The sequence below is a fragment of the Acomys russatus genome, chromosome 8 (genome assembly GCF_903995435.1).
Source record: "Acomys russatus chromosome 8, mAcoRus1.1, whole genome shotgun sequence".
NCBI classification, from domain to species: domain Eukaryota; kingdom Metazoa; phylum Chordata; class Mammalia; order Rodentia; family Muridae; genus Acomys; species Acomys russatus.
In genome coordinates this window covers 26,557,106-26,580,367 of record NC_067144.1, presented here as the reverse complement: position 1 = coordinate 26,580,367, position 23,262 = coordinate 26,557,106, and the positions used below count along the sequence as shown (strand labels likewise).

At 36.2% G+C, this 23,262-nt stretch overlaps 1 protein-coding gene across 15 annotated transcripts in view; it reads right to left on the bottom strand.

The window, feature by feature from the left end:
* Zbtb20 (zinc finger and BTB domain containing 20) overlaps positions 1-23,262 on the bottom strand; it is a 732,891-nt gene that overhangs the window by 601,878 nt on the left and 107,751 nt on the right. For 12 of the 15 annotated variants that reach the window (XM_051149938.1, XM_051149932.1, XM_051149933.1 and 9 more), the window contains one exon: positions 6,178-6,227. The exons of 1 other annotated variant lie outside the window; for it this stretch is intronic. The gene's annotated coding sequence lies outside the window, so the exon portion shown is untranslated. Of the gene's footprint in view, positions 1-6,177; positions 6,228-9,511; positions 9,593-23,262 lie in introns of those variants that run through there. 2 more of the 15 variants (XM_051149936.1, XM_051149931.1) reach the window with 1 other exon arrangement.

Sequence of the window (23,262 nt, the reverse complement as noted above, 5' to 3'; positions counted from 1 at the left end):
TGTCAGAATGTGAATCAAAGGGTCAAACCTTATAATGCACAGTTTGAAAGGTCACAGCTCAAATTATAACTTTAAAAAAGTGATTATCTATGAGTAATACGAAAAAACCATTTTGTAAACACTGGATGCATACAAAATGTTTTAAGAGTTTAAACATTGTATGTCTAACTGGACAGCTGATGAAAGAAATGGCCTCTTTTTACTGAACAAGGCTGACGTCCAGCGTTAGAGCGGCTTTGAATGAGATTGCAGGCTGGAGGGCCAAGTGGCATACACATCCAAAGGAAGCATGATGGACAATCTGATCACAAAACAAAATGTTGTATGCACGTGACCAATGACAGAAAAATAGGGACGCCTCCACCACCTGCTCCTTCCTTGACACTAGTCACACCTGCCTCAACAGCAAAAAATACTATGCCACTAGCAGTTAAGAAATGGTTTTCTGTAATTTAAAAATACTAGAAATTCTTTTGCAAGATGTAAGGTTTGAAAACACCCATGGAGGTCATCTATTTCAGATAGTATAAGCAGTTCTAAAAAACTTCTTTTTCTTACAGTTCATCTCGGAGCAAAATACTGCTTCATCTACATTTGTGCCAAAACTACTGGCATTGCCAGACGAGGTGAAAAGAAATATGGTTTGTCTGTAATTTCAATCTAGATGTGATCTCTTCTTTAGAGTGCAGGTGAATGGAGCTAAGGCACTGCACATTGAATTCCTAAAACCATGGTAGAGTTCAGAGATGAACAAAATGAATGACTGAACTGAATATCTTTATTTGTAATCTCAATTGATATCTTTGTTTATTTACCTTTGAGATTATAATCTCCTTAGATGTAAGAATTAGATCACTCTATTTTTCAACATTTATTAAACATGTATAAAATGCTTGACATGAAGCTAACACTTAATAAATGTTGAGAAATTGGAAAGGAGAGATGGAGGGGATGAAAGATAGGAGGCTAAAGTTAGCCAGTGTCCTCATGCATTATTGGTATGACTCTAAGAAGAAAACACCTCAAGATTAGCAACTCAGAAAATTTAAAATTTTAAAAAGTATTTATAAGACAAAATTGACATACTAAAAAGGTAAAATGAGGAATCCCTGAGAAGGTACCAGTATGCATCATCCATAGGCTCAGGAAGAGAGTGGTAACACACAGAGAAGGGCTCTGCAGTTTCATATCTCTCCAGGTTAATCAGCCTGAACACTCAGCACAAAGCACTAAGCAAACGTCACTAGCTCCTCACCCAGCACTGAGTGCTGGGCACTATATTATTAAGTACTTTATCTCATGACTCACAATCTGTTGAAAGATACAAATGTCCACGCAAAATATTCAAAAAACAGTTATAACTGCACAAATCCTTTTTTATTCTGGGTGTAACTGTTCAGCATTGGACAGATATAAGTAAAAGGATCAAGAAGACTAGGCCAGTTGAGAAAGAAAAGAGGGAAAAAGAAAAACAGAAAATTTTTGTAAGATAAAAAAAAATCAGTATTTTCTAAACCTACAAAAATGGCTCCAGGGTAATTACTTTGCTTTGTATGCCAATATGACTCATGGCAAAGCGCTTTACTGAGACCTGTGATTCTGCTTGAATTTGATGCAAGGAGTATGTGGTTCTCATTGTAACTAGTGCCGAGACCCGCAGATGCACAACACCATACCATAAAACACATTTGAAAAACATTCTTCTTAATATTAGTAAAAGCTTAACTGTAGTTCTCCTTGGCCTGGGAAATGATTCTGTCATTTGCTGGACCAGCCCACACACACTGAGCTCTTGATAGGTTCTGGGCACAAGCATCTGGCCCTTAATTTACTTAACTCTTTATGTTAGTAACACTCTTATGATCACTAGTAAATATAGAGTTGCTGCACAACTAACATCTTCTTTCATTCTGAAAGTCACTAATTAGTTGTGGTCAGGAGTTGAAGAGTGTTACAAAGACGAGTTGAGCATTACTACCGTAAGTAATCTAAAAAACCCGCAACACATACCTATTTACTTCCCACTTCATTAGAAAAGTGAAAAACACCTTGTCAACACAAAAGGAATCCAGTAAGACTTGAGCATTTTAAAGGATCATAGGTAGTTTAGGGAAAAGAATGAATGCTGAATTTAGCCAAAAAACAGAAAAATCAAAAACTCTACATTTTTTTTTCTTGAAATTGTCCACTTCCTTTATTAACAGTATGACTCAAGGCTCACAAACAGATCAGGATTATAATCCCAGAACTCATGAAATAAAGGTAGGGTGATAGCCATAAATTAAAAGCCAGCATAGCCTATATAGTAAGACTGTCTTGCCAAAAACAAAAGACTAAGATAAAAGTGTATTTAAGGGGCCTATTTTTTTCAGTTAATAAATATAGGTTTCCAAAGGAGACAAATAAGAAGGGCAGCCCACATTTCTAAAGCCTGACTTTTCTAACTAGTATTCATATAAAACAGAGCTTCATATGCCACATTAATCTTTCCATATAAAAGTCCTAAACAATTTTATTTTACTGAATACAATATAGGCTAAAATAAAAAAGGTCATTCCAAAAGATGCTAAAAAGACATTTAGAAAACACCCCTTAAGTCTCATATATGTTTCAAAACTAGAAATGTATATAGTTTCAGCCCCTTATACTATTTATTTATAGCATATTTTTATGTAGATGAGAGAATCTCTGTTAAATTTTCTGTAATATTCAGATTGTCCACAAAAAGTCAGCTAATTATTTTGAGCTAATTGAAGATCAGGCTTACAACTGCATCATGATCACACTTGCTGAAACTAATGTGGGTAGGCTCCTCCCTTCTGAGCTCAAACAATGTGTAAGCAAGCAGAGACTTCTAGAACTTACTTTGGCTTTAAGCTTTGCTAACGTGTTCACAGACACTTCTGGCACAACCAGTCCTTATAATACAAAACCCAAACAGGTAGGATCTCAACTGAAAACATAACCTCACACATTGTGAAGTATTTCATAAGTCCTTATCAAATCCAGGAACTAGTGAAAACCACAGAGTTGGAACATATGCAAAAATAATCTAATATAAGGATAAATAGAATAAATAAAAGGATACAACATGTTATTTAATATGTAATTTAAGATTTGCCAAAGAACTGGGGCATACATTAGTTACTGATACACGAAATAAGAATGATTTTGCTTACAAAGAAACACAGGTATGGAGATGAGACGTATGAAGAGCCTTGTGCATCAATGGAACAACAACAACAAAAAAAAAAAAAAACCCACAAAAACAAAAAACTCCTTGGAATAATAGATGGTTCAGAGACAGTTACAGAGAAGTGATTAACCAGCTGACACAGCTTTTAGACATGGAAGGTATATCAGCACTGGGAGCAGCAATGTTGGTGGCCTCTAACCATGCAACAGCTTTGCCAGTACAGACTGGATGCCTGGAACCAAGTACTACAGAAAAACAATAAAACCTGGAGCCAGCTAAGGGAAGATTGAACAAAGTCCGCTTCCAACTGCAAATACTCCCAAAAACCTATGCTAAAGATTGTTTTCCCTTGGGAATGGTACACACCATGTTTGCCAAGTGTTAACCAGTGCTTACCTCTACTTATCGCACTCTACAGAGCAAGATGTCAAATACAAACCTAAAAATTTCCAGTCTCTATTGCACACAGAAGTAGTTCTAACCTTATGTGGCAAAAATTCTGTTGATAGGTATGGCCATAATGTCACTACGTGACCAGATGGCTAAAGTGAGTCCACTTTGCTAAGAATGTATTAAGTGGTTCTCTGTATCCCAAACCATCAATCAAAGCAGAGCACAAGAGAGGTTGCTGTGTTCTCCTTTATTTGGTCTGCAGCTCTACCTGTGAAGTATAAATATAAAATTACAGCACCAGCTTTAATGTTGCAAAATGCCATTTCTATTTAACATTTCACAAATATCTAAGTGTACAAAATAAAAATCTAAATATATGAAAATAGAAAAATACATGGCAACAGCACAAAATTTTTATGCTTTTAGGGACATGAATGCAAATGGAGACAAAGATACGAAGTAAAATAAGACTGTCTCAGAAAGACAACTATTGTATGTCTAGTTTCATATGTAGTTCATAAAGAAACATAAAATCAAGTATGTACATATGACAAAGTGAAAGTAAAGCTGCCCAGGTAGACAAAGAAGGGATGTGGACAGGTAAGAAGAAAAGACAGAAACATTTGAAAGGTGAGGGATAATATAATCAGTGCACAAATATATACTAGTATTAAAAAATTGCAAGGTAAAACAAGAACTTTCAAAGTGAAAATTACATATTTTAATCTTTCAACCCTGTGACTATCACCTAAAGAATAATCATATTTATCATATGACCATATTATTATAGTTTGTAAGGTATTATACAGTTTATAAGAAAAAGCAAATTAGAGCCATTTATATTAAGTTCCACAAAAAAGCAAGAAAAATGCTCTAAACACCAAATCCCTATAGGCTAGAGAGTTGGCTTAGTTGGTAGGATGTTTGTTATGAAATCATAAGTAACTGAGTACAAATATCCTGCACTCACACAAAAGGTAGACATGGAAGCATGCATTGTAGCCCAAGTGCTAGGCCGGCAGGGACAGATGGATCCTGGAGCACTCTGGCCAGCCAGTATGGCTGAATTGGTGATTCAGGGGACAAAACAGTGATAACTACACAAATGTCAAAAGTGATTAAATTATACCACAGGACTTTCTGAAACATACAGAGAGACAGACACACAAAACACATACACACACCCCGCACGTGCATGTGCACACACACACACACACACATATTACTAGCTATCTTCTCAGTGTGCTGACTTCATTTCTAACACTATCCTACAATAGGAATTACTTTGATTATGTAAAATAAAAGTGAATGAATGATGTGGCAGGTCAATGGATAACTTAGAGATATATTTCTATTATAATACCTAATAATAAAACAGCTGAAATCATATTGCTAAAGCCCTATTCATGTAGTTGAGCAAACCTACAAAGAAAATTCTAGTTACTTATCTTCAAGAAAGAGATGATGAAATATGCACATCTTTAGTACCTCTGTACCTTAAAATATTGCCTAGTATTAATTTTTCATCAAGTTGTCATTTTCTTTGACATTTGGTTTTATTAATCAAGGCATTTATCACTAATTTGTAGAAAATATCATAATTAAGCCAAATAAAATAAAATCCTTAAAAGGTTAAAATTAGAAGGCAGGTGAATTAGAACTCTGGCATTACTATGTTGACATACAGGAGCTTTTTGGAAGTACAGGAATCAAGTGTTTTCAGAGTTTGGTGCCTCAATCTTGGGGCTGGATGGTTTTTTAAAATGTTATAAAGATTTGATTTAAAGCTGTCTGACAGTTTTGACATTCAGGTGAAAGTACTGCTGCTGCATTTGGAACAATTTGCATATCCCACTGCTAAACGGAATGTTTGAGGTGTGCACTGGTGTAAAGAAATTAAAAACAAGCTATCACACATGCTTAAGTGTATGTATTCACAAAAAGATGGTTGGATCACACCACCCCAACCCCCTCCAATGTAATCTGTGATTTACTCCTCTATAATAAATTACCCTAGCATGTTATTCTCACTGGAAAATCTAACCATGCATGTAAGAAGTGAAGTAATTACTGCCCCTTCTTGTCTAAGAAGCTTCTCTCAAGCCCTCTCTCAAGGCACAATGCAGCAACACAGTCTATTATAAATTTCTTGCCTATAATTCTGGACTTGTGTATCTGAAGCTATTAAATGTCATGTGCAGTTTGGATGTTTCCAATGAAAGCATTTTTATCCCTCCTATAGTAACTTGTAAAGCTATTACTGAGCATAAACATATTCTTACTCTCTACTTTTGAGTCAATATGCCTACTTAAAGGGCAAGCTTAAAAATAAGAAGGATTCAAACTAATAAAAATGAGAAACATAACACATTTCTATGCAGAAAGAAGTATAGCATCAATGAATTAGAATTAAATATTGTAGAAGGCAGGGTTTTTCTGTTTTACTTATAGTTACATATTATTTTGAGGTAAGAATAATTGTTAAACAGCAATCAAAACAGAGCTTAAGCAGTTAATCCACAGCCTTGAAAATAATAAAGCAAGTCCAAGAAGATAAAAACCTATAGAAAAACATCACTGGACATTACCTTCAGCCTTCAGAGTCTCAAAGGGCAATTCAAACACTCCACTCACTTATCTATAAAAAAAAAAAATTCTTAAAATTAGTAATCATTCAAGAAATAATTTACATTTACATTAATGTCTTCATGATTAGCTTTGAGAAGAATGTAGGTGTCTTTATAAATTCTAATATATCTAGTTTTAAAAAAAAGTTGAGTAAGCACAATTATTACAAGAACTGAAAACATGAAGTACAGATTCAGTAAAACTAGTCACATTCAATACAAAGCACTGTTTGTACATTTCTGAAAGGGACGGAGGGCAGACTATCAAGAGGAGCTCCCTGAAATTATATTAATGATGATTTTGGGCCTTAAAATTTTGATGTGTGTGCAGGTATGTCTCCATCTGTGCACGCACGTACACATTTGCTTGGAGGCAAGGGGACAACGTTCGTCTCATCCTCAGAAATGCCATCTACCTCCTTTGAGACAGTCTCTTACTGGCCTGAAGCTCACCAATTAGGCTAGATTTGCTGGCCAGCAAGGCCCCAGTGACACTCTTGTCTCTGCTCTCCAACACTAGGATTACAAGCATATGCACATCTCACTTTTTACATCTATGCTATGGAAGAAACTCGAATTCCTGCACTTGCACAGCAAGCACTTTACCAACTGGACCATACTTCCTGCCCTGCATATTAATACTTAAGCAATGTAAGACAGATTGATAAGTGTAAACAAGGTAACTAGTATATAAGAATAAGATAGAGATATCATTAAAATGTAGATACAGTTGAAAATGTTTGTATAAGCACAGATAATTAAAATGAAAAGAGTGGAGAGACATAAAGCAGCAAAGGTAACATGTTCTGTGCAGTTTCAAAGCAAGGCTGACCAAGACCTGGGGCTGGAACGGAAACACACAAACAGATGAGCTGTTTCTATTCACTTATGTACTTGTGTGAAATTGTTTGCTTGTAGTCTATGTGTGCTGTCTACACACATGTAGAGTGACCAGAGAATACAGTTGCCCTACTCTATCACTTTCTGACTTATCCCCTTAAGGCAGAGTCTCTCACTAAATTTAGAGCCTGGATGATGGCCCTGTTTCCAGCCTGCACAGTGCTGACAGTTACAGTAACCAATGGCTTTTTTAAAGTGACTGTCAGAGATGTGGCCTGGGTCTTCATGCCTGTATGCAAGCACTCTTACCTGAGGAACCATCTCCCAAGAATCTGAAGAGGACACTCTGAGCTTCCTGTTAGTAGGCATGTTGATAGTATAGAATCAAAGCTGAGACTAAAGCTAAAGCCAACAGGATGCTGAGGGGCTTTTGAAAACAATTTGGTATGTTTCACTATAAGAAAATTTAGCCACAAGCAATGCTCCCATTAAAATTTGATCTTAATTCTTTATGACCTTGGATAGAGATCCTCCTAAATTTACTATAAAATCTCTATGATGACCCTGATGTCATATTTATTAATAATCTCCTCAGAGATTCACTCATTTAAAGTCTCAAAAGCAGTTTTGCTAATGGAAATGCATTACATAAACAAGCTAATCCTATAAGCCATTATATCTACAAGGACAATCCCTTTAGAAAAAAACTCTTAGGATTGGAATTGGCTGGATCTTTAATATGCATATGCAACATTCTTGCAAACAGAAACAAAGAAATAAGCAATAAACCACACCAGCAAAATAAAAGATGCCCTGATCTAGACTGTGCTGACAGACAAATGGAGTCCAGAAAAGGAAAACGGGTGTCATTACATTCAGAGGACAGGAACAAACCACAACTACTGTGCACCAGAAAGCCTCAGGAGAGCCATTGCAGATCAGATTAAGGAGTGAGACCAAAACCATTCGGGACAGTAACAGAGAATGTTGAGGACAAAAGTGGGGCAGGAGTAGATTGTAAAGTGGTCCAGAAAAAGGCCTTAGGGAAAATTAATTTGGCCATTATCTGATACACTGTAAGAGTATGTTTATATTTATGTTTCTCTCCCTCATTAGAACGGGATAGGCCAATTGTCTTCTTCACAAGACGCGAATAGCACCTGCTGCGAATAGTGCCTGCTGGGTTCTAGATAATGCATTTACTGAATAAAAGAATGCACAAAGCAACCAACCTATGAGCAACTCATGTCTACAAATAAGATACAATATAAATAAGCTTGAAAAAGTTACATGCTATGTACCAATTTAAACTTTCTCCTTCGGCAACCCTAAACTCCTAAAATTCATCGTTTACCAGTACTATTTTTTAAACAAAGAAAACAATAAACAAGCAAGCAAATTACTATATTTGTGACAGTGAAGTAGAACAATACAAGGCAGTAATGCTGAAAGCTACAAGAACTATTATTTTCAGAGGTTTGGATAAAGAAATTTCTTTCAAGAGGTGACAACAGAAAGAAACCTAGGTGATTAAGAGAAAGAGTAAAAAATGTCTATCTAAGAGTAGCCTGTCTGCTGCCAGATTGAATGATGACAAACATTATCTTCCTTAATACCATGACTAGCACACAGCAAGCTGGCTGCTCATTATCTATTATTTTTATATTGCTATTTTTATCAATTGTGGATTTCTTCAGTAGATAAGCGTGTCGAATGTATTCATTTTTATCTTCTCTGCTTTAAATAGTGCCTAACAAGAACTCAATAAACATTTACAGAACTGAAAAGAAGACAACTATTATCACTTAATTAATTAGAAAACATAAACAGACTATGAGGATATAAAAAAAGTCACTACATTTCATATGCCTGAGTCAATCTATCCAATATCACATAATAATTAATCTTCCCCAGATTTATAAAAAAGAAAGAGAAAATATTGCTAGGACTAGTAAATCAGGAATGCAAATAATAACAGTTAATCAGAAAAGATAAAATGAAGTTGACAATATTAAGCCAGTATCCTGTTCATTTAAATACTATGTCTGCCTTCATCTGATTAACACAGTTTCTCTCCAGCACTAGGCCTGTTATACGGCACCTGCTTCACTTACGTATTCACACACCAACACAGACTTGTTTATAATAAATATTTTTTAAAAAGACTTATTGAACTAATTTACATTTATCTTGAGCAGCCTGGGCTTTTATCTCTCTTTGTTTTAGGGAACTGAACTCAGAACCCCACACAAGCTTCCACTAAGCTATATCTCACTCACCCTTTATTTTATTTTTACTTCAGACAGAGTGTCACTAAATTGTCCAGGCAGTTTAAACTCAAGTACTTTTGTCTCACTCAAAGGTATTTTGGATTAGAAGCCACTGCTACTAAGATTAGCAACAGTTATAAGCTCAAAACATCTAGGCAGGAGATGGATAAATTTAAAATACAAACTTCAATGGAAGCAGTATCTCTGTTCCTTGGCAAACATGTATAGAATAGAGTAGGTTTTTGCAAGAACTGAAAAATAATAGAAAACAGTTGTATTAGAAGAACAATATCAGTAGCACATGGTACTTACAGCATTTTTTTTTGATAAAAGGCAATATTTCCAAGAGCATATGAGAAGCAAATTCTCCTTGCGTCTTACCATATAAAAATAAAGTTGATATATCTGAATAAATAAATGAAACAAATCAGTGATCTCTAGGAATATGTAGGCATCATCTCTCAAACTACATGGTGGGGAGGAATTTTGGGGCACACAATAAAATGGATCAATTTTGATACATAAGACAAAAATGCTTTTTCATTACCTATGATAGCAATACATTTGGTGCAGCTCCCACCCCACTGCAAAGAATCTCCTTTTGTCACTGAACAGAGGGTATTGCCGAGAATCACATTTGGGAAAGTCAAGAGACTAAAGTAACTGTATAGACTCCACCCTCAAATGAGACATCTATAACACAACTCCTGCACACAAGACATAGGGAATACTGAAAGGGGGCAAATGAATTCTAAGAGCCAGAGAGCCAGGAAGCCTATGGTTGCCTACTAATACTTGTGTAGAACTACAGCAGTCAACATTCCAGCATGGACGGGGGAGGGGGGTATCACAGTGCCCAAGACCTAGCTGGGGAGCTATGAGCACACTAGGTAGGCACTCTATGGCTACTGAAGGAAGGAGAGTCAGTTCTTCTTCGGGGACAATTCCTCTGATAGGTTGCCCATGCCTATGTAGCCATCCCTACATTCACATGCACACAGTTAATAACTAAGTGAAACCAGTAGGGAGGAGAGAGAGAGAGAGAGAGAGAGAGAGAGAGAGAGAGAGAGAGAGAGAGAGAGAGAGAGAGAGAGAGAGAGAGAGAGAGAGAGACAGAGAGAGAGAGAGAGGAAGGGAGGGAGGGAGGGAGGGAGGGAGGGAGGGAGGGAGGGAGGGAGAGAGACTGTGAGAGTGTTGCAATACAAGAGAATATGAATTTGAGATGGGTATGTGGCAAAGAATATGGAAGGAGATGAAGAGGGGAAAGGTGGGCTTGACTATGATTAATATGATTTGTATTCAAGTATAAAAATCTCAAAATTTTAAGACATTGAAAAAATTTTAAAGACAAATTGAGTTCTAGTTTCCTATAATGGTGGCCCCTTTGGTGGAGGTGATCATTTTGCTTTTGCATATTATTAATGTGCAATACCACTGAAGTGGGATAAGCCATTTGGCTGACTTGAAGAATTTTTCAAAATAGTGGCTAGCTCAGCCCAGCAGCAAGGCCATTAGACATCTTAAGAGTCTGCTGGGAAGGCTTCTAGGGCAACACCAAAGCCATTCCTTTCAGTCAATTAAACTGACTATTGGGCACCATACTTTCTCCAAAGAGAGGGAGAAGGTTCAAAAGGATTATTTACATAACACTGCTTTTAAATCCTCAAATCCAATTGACTTTTTTTTCTTGTTCCTTTCAAAGCTCCCTTTGCTTTACTATGCATTACTGTTTGTTTTTATTCTGCAATAGCAGAATTCCTTAAATAAATTCTTAAAAACCAACATACCAACAAATAAATAAATTAAAACTCAATGACTGTAAAGAGTACACAGTCTAACCTGCTTAATTATTAACAGGTAAACAGAATACACTTCTGAATTATTTATTTAATTGCCTGCATCTAAAAGTTTTTGAATTTAGAATATGTGCCTTTTCTAAGAAGCCAAAGAATAATTATTTTAAAATATTTAAGTCATTTTAATCATATAAATTTAAATGATGCATCAAAAATGCCTAAAATATTTTCACTAGTACCTACAAGTAGAACACATTTTTAAGATTTCAAACATTACTAGAATTCTTTTTCCTCCAACCTTCCATTCTCGCTCATATAAATTTTTTTCAAAAAGAGTTGAGCAGAATGAGTACAAGTATTCAATGCTAAAACTACATTGAAATGATTGCTAAAGGTCTTGAAACAAGAGTTTACAAAGCTTACAGAGCACTTATTTCTAAACATACTGTAGGAAACACAATTATAAAATGGGAGAATGTTAAAATAAATTTAAAATTATAATCTAATTTAAAAATAATGAATGGTAAACAAAAATTGCCACTTACCCTAGGTATACAAGGTAAGTTAACAGATTGAAGAATGGCCACTTCTGGGCACAGGAAAATGCTGATTCCCTAAGACAATGGTTAAACTGTCTAGCTATGCTGGAAGAAAAAAATTTTAATTTGTTCCATTCTACTAAAGTCCAAGCTACTCACATTGACAGTCTGCTTTGGTAATTAGGGTATGTGAGTTTACTTTTTTGCTCCAAACATTTACATTGCCTTCAGAGCAGATCTTATTTAATCATTTGGGGTGGGATATCATAAGAGAAAATATATAAAAAACAATTCAGGAGAAAAGTGCATATGATCATAATATTGTGTTTAAGATTTCCAAGGTCCTGGGACCTTTGTGAAAGCATCTTGCTTTTCAAGCATTCAGAACGCTAAATACTTAGCAATAGAGCCTGGGATAACTAAGCATGACTCCATAACATGCAAAGAGTGTTGGAAGTTATCTTTTGAAGATGCTCTTCATACAGGGCAATCCTACTAATACTGTCCTGTTCTATGCATGGTATGTAAAACCAATTTTGCTTCATTTAGTCTTGGGTAAAGGTTAAATATTCTCCTTTTAGGACAAATGTACCACAAGTTCTTTGGCATTTCACATCACTACATATTTTAAGTTTGGCAAAAATATTTTCTTATAATTTCATAAGTATTGGAGGGGCTAGGATCAGAGAGAATGCTACTTAATTGTCATTTTTTTTTCAATCTAAACATTAAATGAAGCTGAGCACATTGGCACACACCTTTAATCCCAGCACTTGGGAGGCAGAGGCAGGTGGAACACTGTGAGTTCGAGGCCAGCCGGGTCTACAAAGTGAGTCCAGGACAGCCAAAGCTACACAGAGAAACTCTGTCTCAAAAAACCAAGAAAGAAAGAAAGAAAGAAAGAAAGAAAGAAAGAAAGAAAGAAAGAAAGAAAGACAGCAAATACATTAGCTGTCCCTTCTTTAAGTTATACACAAGTGTGTACTTTTACTTCTTTCAAACTCTCACACACTCGAGGAAGGAGACAGTATCATCACTCCCAGTTTACTGATGTAAAGAAAAGCAGAGACGTTAGGCCATCTGGTAGAGGATCCTATTCTACCAGGGTCGTACCCAATCTGACTGCAAAGTCAACTCTTATGGGGCATTATATTATATGACATTCCACAGACTTGCTTTTGTGTTTAACACAAGGTCACCTCTTTACTACCATGGAGGAAGTATTCACAGCATCTTCCCAGGCAAATTTGTTGGGGGATATTATATTATTACCAAGCTCATGCCATATTTGCCAATGACAGTTGTATACTATTATAAATTTGTCATAGTGCCCCGGATGGAAAATAAGACACTATCTCACTAAATGTAGAAGCACATAATAAAACTGACCACATAATATCCTTCCTGGAAATTTTTCTGAAGGAACAGATTATCAAATGATATACATCCCAAAGGCTGACCAAGGAATAAAATAAATGCACAATCTTATAATGATAAAAGTTATCTGCCATGACTACTTTGTCTAAAGAAAGGTACAGAATATAAGATTTCTTTCCATTTTTCTACTCTTATATAGTGTGAATTAAAAAAATATTAGAGTGAAATGTATAGTTAGTAAGAGCATTCAAGTTGCTTCAGGAGTCAAAATGGTGAATGTGAGTACTTTCTTAGCATATCCTTCTCCCTGACATATTGTTACTGGAAAGCAACCAATCTATAGCCTAGGATTTGCCTGGAGTGAACTAACCTTTATATACTGAGTAGATCCCTGAAGTGAAGAGGCTAATAACAATAAATAAATAAATCACATCCTTATGATTTAGAGGATTTACCTATAAAATACATTCCACTTAACTTTCATTGCATTTCTCACTACATATAAATGCAAACAAGCGGATACTAGCAAACACAAATATAAAAGGAGAAATGAGACATAGCATGCAAAACCCTAAAAAATAAGGTGCATGGAAGGACAGAGAAACCTGTTTTTGTTATGATCCCAAGTGTGGGACAGGGAATGGTCTTATGAGAGAACAGGTAATGTTAATCCACTAGAAGGCAAACCACCTCGTGTGGGAGCTTGATTGTTGCCAGCTGAAATGATCCTTGAAGAGACTCTGAGAGGAGATATATAAGTGAGCCAGAAACAAGAGGCAGGGCCTTTGGAGACTTGGGATAGTTTTGGCTGGTCATTGCTCCACTTCAAAATGCTCCTAGAGAGAACCACTCAAGGGAAGGCTTCGGGGCTCTGGCTCCTGCTGAGCTTCCAGGTTCTGGTTATTCCAGGTTCCAGCAGAAGAAATCCTGCTGGCAACACCAGAAGAATCATTCCTTGGAACTGATACCCTTCCGGTTTTGTTATTCTTTAATCCTCTTTTCCTATTGTTTTGGTTAGTCGGGTTATAAGGGACGTTAATAAGTTTGTAATAAAATATATTGGTTAAGAAAATTGAGCCTACAATGCATAGGTAAGAAGGTACAGTGTAAATCAAATGGATACATAGACATAAGACAACCTAACAAAAAATTTTGATAAGGGAGGCAGCAATCTTCTATATCAGACCTAGAGACATCAACAGAGTAGTTAAGGTAAAGAACTCCATACTTTTAAGCCAAAATGCAACTGAGATAAAACTATAGGTAGGTAATGTGTGGAATTAAACTAATTAAATCTTCATTTGTATGTTTAAAGGCTTAATAATTCACTATAATTTTTATATTAAAAACCTGTGAATATATTCTGGTTCAAAATTAATTTCCTTTGCATCAGTTTTCAATCTTTCCATCGTTTCTGTAATTCCTTTTCTTTACAGTCTCCTTCTCTACAGTATTATAACATTGACTCCCAACCAGCTCTAGTTTTAATCTCTACTTTTGCCTTTTTCTACTAATGTGGACTTTAGCCCTTGTACTTCTTGGAGTGTTGATCTGAACATATCATTTTCCACACACCATCCTATCCTCTTATACACACACACACACACACACACACACACACACACACACACACATTTTCTCCTGTGAGGTTGACATTAGTTGAGACTGCAGGCTATGGAATGATTTTTAGCCACCTGACTCTTGTCCATTACCAGTCCTAACTTTCTTGTTAAGTACTGCCTTAGTTGGGTTTCTACAGCTATGATAAAACATCATGACCAAATTTACTACTTTAGGGAAAAAAAAAGAATTGTTTCAGCTCATGCTCAGGTCAGAATCCCTACTGAGGGAAGTCAAGGCAGAAACCTAAAGGCAGGAACTGAAGCAGAGGACACACAGGAATGCTGGCAGTGGACATGTTGCCCATGTCTTGCTCAGTCTGTTTTCTTATTACCCCCAGGACCACCTACCAACACCTACAATGGGCTGGGTCATGGTTTACCCACAAGACAATGTGATGACACTTTTAGAACTGTGGTTGCCTCTTCCCAGAGAACTTGTGCCATGTTACCAAAAACAAAAACGAAAAACAAAAACAAACCAACAAAATAAAAACAAATCAAGACAAATGTCAGTAGTAACATCTTTTAATCTATCATATCCATTCTCCAGCTCTACTTGAACCCCTATTTTCCTTATATTTTCCTGCTCACACACTACTTCCTAGTTAAAAGACTGATATCTAGTTAAAAGTTTGTTTGGTGTTAGGGCCAAAGAACAAGTACTAATACTAAACACCTTGAAGATCTATTTTTTTTTATTGATAATATTCATATTACATTTCAAGTGTTATTCCATCCCTTGTATTCTCCCATTCCTCCCTCCCTCCTGCTTCCCCCCCCCCTATTCCCTTCCCCTATGACTGTGACTGAGGGGGACCTCCTGCCCCTGTATATGCTCATAGGGTATCAAGTCTCTTCTTCGTAGCCTGCTATCCTTCCTCTGAGTGCCACCAGGTCTCCCCATCCAGGGGACATGGTCAAATATGGGGCACCAGAGGTCATGTGAAAGTCAGACCCAACTCTCCACTCGACTGTGGAGAATGTCCTGTCCATTGGCTGGATCTGGGTAGGGCTTTGAAGTTTACTGCATGTATTGTCCATGGTGCCATAGTTTGAGCAGAACCCCTGGGCCCAGATCCACCTGTCATACTGTTCTTCTTATAGGTTTCTAGGACTCTCTGGATCCTTCTATTTCCGAAATCTCCCATACTTCTCTCACCTAGAGTCCCAATAGGATGTCCTCACCTCTATCTCACGTTCCTGGTAAGTGAAGACTTTCATGAGACATGCCCCTTGGGCTAGTGTCCAGATATAAGTGAGTATATAACATTTGACTCTTTCTGCTTCTGGGTTAACTCACTCATCATGATAATTTCTAGTTAAATCCATTTGTCCACAAATTTCAGTGAATTCCTTGTTTTTAATAGCTGAGTAGTATTCAATAGTGTAAATGTACCACAGTTTCTTTATCCATTTTGAAGATTTATTTTAATACTGTTCTTTCTTTGCTCTTTCCTTATTTTTATCTATAATATGTGACTTCTCTTTCATTCATAATTCATCTGCATGTAATTAATTTAGTCACTCTCATTTTAGTCTAGATACATCAACATTTCTATTTTAAAAATATTGATCAATTATTTGAAAATCTAAGAAAATATACAAGAAGCATCTCATACCTTATTGCCACTAACAGTTCCACACAAATATGTAAGATCCTAAATTTACACACACACACACACACACACACACACTTTTTCTGTTATTCTTCCATTTATCGTCTTCTTCAGTCACTTCTGTGGCTTTGAACATGCTCTTTAAAAGGTCTTTCTTGTTCATTTTCTAAAGGGTTTTCCTTTCCATTATTCATTTCTCAACTCAAACAGTAGCAAATAATGCTACGGATTTCCGTGACCCCGACTGATTCATAATTTCACTTTCTGCTTTCTAGATTATCACTGCCATGTTTAAAACATTATAAACTTATTCACTGTCTTGCTTGCTTGTTAGACATGATATTTGTCTTGGTCGTTGCTTATTCACTTGCCCCTAGGTGTCATGCCTGGCACATAGTAGGCACTCAAATACCTGAATAATGAATAAATGAACACATAAAAGTTATTGGGATATTAATATTCAAGTCGTAAAAACTTATTAAGTACCTAAAATGCAGTAAGTAATTTCTTTGGTTAATCTTAGGCTGATTAATGTTCTGCTCTAATATAACTACATCTGAAAGAAAAGTCAAAAAAAAAAACGTCAAAAAAAAAAAAAAGAAGAAGAAAAGCAGAAGATTAAGTTTTGAGAAAAAATATGTAATGCTATAGAATTAGACACAAAATGACTTGACAAATAAAAAGAACAAGCATTATTTCTCTCAAACATCCTTTCTTTCTCATTCCCCCACTACACTTCTACTGTGTCATTACATCTTTTTATGATGCCAAGAAGAACGCCATTGAAAGAAACAGTAACAGTGAAAATCATTTTACATCTTTACTAAAAAATTATAGGTCAATTCCCATAAAACATGAAGACTTGGGCTTTTATAACACACAAATCCAGTCTTTCCTGTGTGTCACACACAGATGTACTAGTTTTCCTCAGACTTTATTATGATTCAAATGTTACAACAACCTAAAAAGTGATTCTCATAAACTATGAAATACCGATTATATATCTGTAAGAGGCCAAATAACAATTTTTAGGCTTCTATTCAACTGCCATGATAGTCTAAACTTAGCAAATGCAGCAAAAACACAGACAAATAAGTATGTTTGTATCCTAACATAATTTTCTTTAGAAGAAACAAGAAGTAGGAATATCTGCAGACATTTTGTCTTATGCTATCAGTGAGTGTGATCCAGAAGAGACACAGGAGGATTTAGAATTAGATTTTGATTAGGTGGAATACAAGGAAGATCAGCTAACTCAAGTTATGTGTTATAAACATTGCTTTTATATGGTGTGTGTGTGTGTGTGTGTGTGTGTGTGTGTGTGTGTGTGTGTGTGAGAGAGAGAGAGAGAGAGAGAGAGAGAGAGAGAGGAGGGGGGCATTATGAGGTACCTGAATCCCTAAGGGCACCTTTGTATCTGTCATCTAATCCAGCAATCAGGTTGTTAATTGCTAACACCATTTTCTACTCTCCATTCTCCCTACAGCCTCTGCAGCAAATGGCATTGCCAATCAGCTATCATGGAGATTTCAGCCCACATATTCCAAATGACCAATAAATTGCACTCTACATATCTGTCATCCAATGTGATTTTATCTGTGCTAGCTACATAAATCTCTCAACTACAGTGTCAAAATATGTTTTTTTAGCTTCAACTGGGGTCTTGCAAAAATGCCAAAGCTGTAACAACTAAACGTAAAGTTTATTATTAAGTTACATCAGCATGTCATACCACAGCATGTTTTAAAATAAAATGGAAAAAATAAAGAAAACTTCAGATAATATAAAAGTCTCCTGTAGTTGAATTCTGTATTCAGTAAAAGAAAACACTTCAGAATTCTAGTAAAAGTAAACCTTGAGATGTTTGAAATATCCATTCTAAATAATGGGAACATTTAGGTAATTGTCTGTTCAAAACAAGGATCAAGCTTTTTGAGGTCATAAAATGCTTGACCTTCCCAGGTCTGACGAATGTGAAAAGCTTACCACTGAATTACACAATAGATGGTAAGATTGTTGAATCCATCTGGAAAATAACATTTTCAAAAGCTCCGTACACTAACTGATTCATTAAAGAAATAATTGGAGTGACTATTTCCCCCAATACGAATAATAATCAAATGTTGTGATATTCGCAGAAGAGGATGAAGTGTTCGCATCTCACCGTGGGACTTGAATAGTGTTATTAGCTATGCTCTTGCTATGGGCATTCTTCATGGTGAAGAAAAGCATTTCCAAAAGAACACGGCTTGCTGATCCTGGCTTGCTGATAATATTCCATGATAGAACAGGAGCTTTTACACACAATCAAACTGACAGTCGTTTACACTGCACTCAGAGAGGCCAAAAGTAAAGCACGAATCATAAAGTGCAAAAATAAAGGCTAAGTGCAAACCCCTCAAATTCACTCCAGTATCAGCAAATAGCACCCATTTACATGTACAACCAAAATGTCATGTGCAATGAGCTTAAGGGAGCGAAGAATGATTTCTCCGTCTAAGCCACAGGTCTTCTATCTGCCTCACTGAAATGATTAAAAGTAACTGTGTGGAAGAGTTGAGCCCACTTGGTACAACCTGTCTAATCACCAAAATCTCTATAGTCTTTCTTTCTCCTCCTAAACTGCTTGCTCTCTACCTCCCTCCCCCAATCCCCCTCTCTCTTTCTCTCTCCCTATCCCTCCCTCCCTCCTTCCTCCACTCTCTCTCCTCTTTCCTCTACCCTGCCCCAATTTTTCCAAATACACAATGCAAAATGCTATCTGTTAACTTGAATGATATTATTCTTCTAACAACTGCTTATGATCACTGGCACCACAACACAGAAACAAGTATGTCAACCACTAATAACAAGATTCAAAGGAAGTGCTAAATCATATACATTTCTTTAAATCATATATATTATATAAATCATATACATTTCTATAAGGCAATAACTACAACCAATCCTAAATGTTGGCATAAAGGTTTTGAGGAAACTAACATAAGTAAGGTAGGGCTGGTTCTGTTGGGTAAAGCTGTGTCTCACTTTTCTTTCAAACAGAGAGATATTCAGTATAATTTTTCTAATAAAAGTGAACCAGGTTGATATGAAAGACTTTTTAGAAGGGTCTAAGAAAGGAATAGCAGAGTGAGACAGAAGGCCTAATGGCCTACTAAGGCCTCATGCCCACAAATCCCCAGATAACTGACATGATAGACAGATGGCACTGAAAGGCAAGAGATAACAAGTGTACACAAGGTTAGTAGATTTCCATTTTAATTTAGAAGTCTATGGTACAGCTGGAAATACTGCAGAAAGCTACAGGTCACCTTAGGCTGTGGGTAGGAGTCATGTGAACTATAAAAGCCATGGCAGAGGAACCTTGCAAATTAGCACTTACCTATTTAGAATAAAAGTCCCAAGGAAAACATCAAACATCAGAACAATCAGGTTAGCCTAGTAAATAGAGGAAGATGTTGCATAAAAGGATGTAAAGAAATGGCTAAGCATTCTGCAAGAACCCAAGAAACAATCCTCACTAGAAAATGAGCTCTACATAGAAGGTATGCAGGCACATGCCTGAAGTCTCAATATTTGTAAGGATGCAACAGTTAAATGCAAGACCAAACTTTATGCCTGCTTCATCTATAGAGGAAGAACAGACTAAATATTAAACAAAACTAGTTACATTCTACCTTCAAAAATGAAGTAAAAATCATCAAAATCCTCAAAATAAGAAAAATATATTTATCAACAAAATATATGTAACAGAGAAGAAAATATATTTGCAACATAAGTAACGAGCAAAAGCTTTATATTCTGATTACATAACAACTTAACATAAAAATATGCATTACAATTTTAAAAACTGCTTAAGTGATTGAGATAGTAATAAAAATTAAACTTGATTAGCGAAAAGAATATAAATAGGTATTAATCATTAAAGAAATAAAATTGAAGCATATAATAGATTATCTTTTTTAAAAAATTTTTTGAGCCAGGGTTTCTCTGTGTAGCCTTGGCTATCCTGGACTCACTTTGTAGACCAATTTGGCTTCAAACTCACAGCCATTTGCCTGCCTCTGCCTCCCCAAGTGCTGGGATTTCAGGTGTGCGAACATGCCTAGCAAACTAGATATACTTTAGTCCCATTGCTTTCACCTCAAATTTAAAATTCTGCCAACATCTATAGCTTGAGAAAAGATGAAACAAAGGAAGCTGGGACACAGTTAGAGAGTTATTTTCCACTCAATTTTAAAGTTTAAACTCACCAATTCAAATACAGTGGCTTTCCTTCATATACACAAAGAAACGTTTATAAGAATATTATAATACTGACTGCAATAAAAACACTAAAAGAAAGAAATGAAATGAACGTGGGAGGAGGGAAAAAGGAAAGTAAAGAGACAGTGGGGAAGACAGAGGAAGGAACGGGAAAAAGGAGGGGAGGAGAAAAGGGGAGGAGAGGAAGAGAAGGGAAAGGGAGGGGAGGCACAGGAGGAGATGAAAGATAACATTTTAATTCCCATCAATCGAACTAAAAAAATTACTGTCCAGCCACACAGTAGACTCTCTAGCAGCTAATTACTGAGGTCTGTATGCATTGATAATTCTGAATGACTGTAATACCAAGTAAACTCAAAGCATGCTCACAGAACCTACCTGTTGTCTTTCTCTTAGCAAGAGTTTTCACATCATTCATAAAATAGGTCATTCTAAGCAATTCAATTTTTGGCTGTACAATATGGTTATAAACACACATATAAACCATTATTCTCAGCTGGGCAAGAAACTGGGAGGCAGAGACAATGCATCTCTATGAGTTCTAGTCTAGTCTGGTTCTTCCGTCATTCCCAGGTCAACCAATGTTCCACAGTAAGACCCTGTCTAAAAAATACTATCGTTTTTGCTTTGTATCCCAATATCATTATGAGTGATTAATGAACACTGGATATGTCTTGAACCTTGAAAGCATATTGGATATTACAATCCTTACTTCCCATCTGATTGACTTTCACATGATACCTGCTTCTCTTGACACCAATGCCAAACCTTAGCTCTAGAAAACATGGCACCATCCAGAGAAATAGTAATGTCAAATTTTTAAATTATGTACTACTTCTAATTCGTGGTTGCTCTTCTATCTGAAAATGTCTTAAAACTTTAAAGAAGTCCTAACATTCCTAAGTGTTTTCTGTTGCACTCACTTCTGGAGCTCCCAGAGATATAGAGTAGAGCCCTGAAGTTGTGATGAAATATGATTTATATAAACTGCAAGCATACAAAAAAGCACGAGGTTGTTTTGGACATGAATGCATCTACATGCATAAATAAAATAAAGATAATTCAAATGTGGACTGAAAGCAGACACAGTAACCTTAAGAAAGTGGTTGTTTCTAGAGGTAAATGATTTAAATGTAAAAAGGAAGAGATTGTTTACGTATAAAGTTCTAAATAAGTATGCCAAATGCTAACATTTAAAATTATGAGTGGTAAGCTTTTGATATTTATTATATTAATTCTGTCTTTTTATATTCTTGAAATATATGAGAAAAAATAATGACAAGCATTGTGTTTTTGAAGATCTGTGCAGGAAACAACTTTTACCACTCTAAATCCCAGAACTTGTGGTTACTGTTAGGTCTGCCTACACACTTTCCACTTAAAATCATTGGACCATCCATCTACAGCAAACTAACATTTAAAGGAAAAGTGTCAGTGCAAAATACCTGTTTCATGATGGCCTATTACTAGACTTCAAGAAATTAGAAGAACAACTATAAAACACATGTTACAACAGCAAAGAAAAGAAACAATAAAGATCAGAGTATAAAAAGTAAAAGAACAAATACACATTAACAAACTCATAACCTAGGTGAATGAGCAAATTCCTCTACACATTCACCTTAACAGACCATGCCAAAAAGAACAGAATCTGAACAACCAACAAGAACAACACTGACTCAATAACAAGACAAGTGTAGTCCTGGGTAGCTTCCCACCGGGTTGCACCAGACATAAGATAATCCCACTACTTCTGTTACTCCAAACACTGCAGATGCAGCTATCAGAAATTGATGACTGAAGTTCAAGGAAAGGATGCATGACTGTTATCAACTCATAGACAATCACTAAAGCTATGGAAATGGCTAAGATCAGTAAGAAACTAGAATAGAATATAAGCAAGTAAAGAAAGGAAATAAAGGGAATGGAGGCAATAAAGGAGGAGAGAAATAAAAAATAAATTTCTATTTATTGGGTACATATGTATGAACTTCAAATATTATTATCCATATTAATTTCCATGAAATATCAATGGCAATTTATTTTCTTACCCCTTAATTCTATATCCTTACTGCTCTTGAGAAAGAGCTACATACTCTGAAAATATTGTTCAAATATTTATATTCTTTCCCAAATGTTTTCCAAGTTGACTATTTCTATTTATTTCTTTTTTTTTTTTTTTTATTCTTGTCACTCTCAATGTTTATCCCATCCCTTGTATCCTCCCATTCTTTCCTCCCTCCTATTTTCCCATTATTCCCCTCCCCTATGACTGTTCCTGGGGGAGATTACCTCCCCCTGTATATGCTCATAGGGTATCAAGTCTCTTGTTGGTAACCTGCCATCCTTCCTCTAAGTGCTGCCAGGTCACCCTCTGCAGGGGACATGGTCAAATATGAGGCATCAGAGTACGTGAGAAAGTCATATCCCACTCTCCACTCGACTGTGGAGAATGTTCTGACCATTGGTTAGATCTGGGTAGGGGTTTAAAGTTTACCGCCTGTATTGTCCTTGGCTGGTGCCTTAGTTTGAGTGGGACCCCTGGGCCCAAATCTGCCTATCATAATGTTCTACTTGTAGGTTTCTAGGACCCTCTGGATCCTTCTACTTTGCTATTCGCCCATGTTTCTCTCATTTAGAGTCCCAATAGGATGTCCTCCCCTCTGTCCCAGTTTCCTGGTAAGTGAAGGCATGCCCCTTGGCTAGTATGCAGATATAAG